The 1,479-nt window shown below is 50.4% G+C and overlaps 1 long non-coding RNA gene across 1 annotated transcript; it reads left to right on the top strand.

The window, feature by feature from the left end:
- Window positions 1-248: 248 nt before the first annotated feature.
- On the top strand, window positions 249-1,256 carry LOC133231742 (uncharacterized). Its single transcript, XR_009731222.1, has 2 exons — window positions 249-897; window positions 1,062-1,256. It is a non-coding gene; the product is annotated as an uncharacterized LOC133231742 (long non-coding RNA).
- The last annotated feature ends 223 nt before the right edge of the window (window positions 1,257-1,479 follow it).

Raw genomic sequence — 1,479 nt, 5'->3', positions numbered from 1 at the left:
ATGCCTGACCTAAGATCACACAGCAGGCTGAGAAAGCAGGGCTCTGATCACCCTCCCTCCGGAGCTGCTCAGCAAAGGCATGGGCTCCTCCAAGTCCCTGGAGAGATTTTGTCCTAGACAGAGCTCTCTTCACTGTGAGGAGTGGAACTGTGTTCCCCTCCCAGATGCGAAAGGAGATTGTAGTCCAGTTCTGAGGCTAACATCTCATGGACTTCTCAAGTGTGGATAGCAGGTGGGTGACTGAGAGTTCAAGGCTGAGTGAGGTGGGGTCACCTCAATGGTTCTCTGACTCCTGGATCAGAATCTGAGCTCACAGAGGGAGGGAGTGGCAGGGATAACCTCACAATTCCCACTGGATGTGTCTGGTGTCAGTCCCCCCTCCCCCAGCCACTGCCCAGTTCAAGCCTTAATCCTCTGCCTTCTGAATATGTGCCAGAACCTCCCTCACTCCCCACTAACCATTTCCTGCTTCAGCAAATATTTACTGAGCGCCTACTGTATACCTGGAGATACCTCTGGGTGACAGTGGAGGACAGGGAAGCCTGGTGTGCTGCAGTCCTGCAGTCCATGGGGTCACAAAGAGCTGGACATGACTTAGACACTGAACAACAGCAGCAACTGTGTCCCTGAGCCTGTGCTGAGGGGCCAGTGGTAGGCAATACTGAGTGCCTGCCTACCTTCAATTTCATTACATTTACAGTGAAATGAGAATCAGCATATAAATCCATAGTCATCATGTGATGCTTGCCAAGATAGAATGCAATGGGGACTCGGAGCAGGGGAGCCTAAAGCAGACGAGGGGATGGAGTTGGGCAAGCATTCATGGAAAGAGGTGCTGACCTTGGTTTTGATGATTAGGAGATGCAGCTGGGAAGATGAAGGAGAAGCCTGCTCCAGGTGACAGGAACAGTACATGCACATGTACAGTCATGGCTAGCATGGGATCCAGGCCACAGTAATTGGTTCAGGGGAGGACATGTGACTCAGCCTGGACCAGTGAGACTCCATCCTGGGACTCTGTTGGAATATTGGGTAAGCAAAGTACTTTTTTTCTACTGAAGCTACTGGGAGCCTCCAGGAGGAGAGGGTCTACCTGGGAGTGAAGCCCATTCAGAGGAAAGCAGAGGCAAGAGATTGGGTGTAACGGATGCCTGACAACCTCATCTGAATACCTGGATCCAGCTGTACCTGGATTCCCTTAAACTTCTCAGTTACATGAGCCTATAAATTCCTTTTTTCAACCTTTAATAAGCCAACTTGGATATGTGTTTCTTGTAACAGAAATGGACCCAATCAAAACAATTATTATCCCATTTTCCCACACCACCATGATCCTGCTGGCAGTGGTACACCGGTCACTTACTACCTGGGGATTCAAGCCCAGACCCACTAGTGGGTCTGTGGGAACTGGAGTCTGAGAGAATCACAGTGACAGGCCTGCTGAGGGTCAGGGCAAGAAGAGCTCCAGATGCAATTTAA

Source organism: Bos javanicus, chromosome 2 (genome assembly GCF_032452875.1).
Source record: "Bos javanicus breed banteng chromosome 2, ARS-OSU_banteng_1.0, whole genome shotgun sequence".
Taxonomy (NCBI): Eukaryota; Metazoa; Chordata; class Mammalia; order Artiodactyla; family Bovidae; genus Bos; species Bos javanicus.
This window is presented reverse-complemented; position numbering and strand designations above follow the sequence as displayed.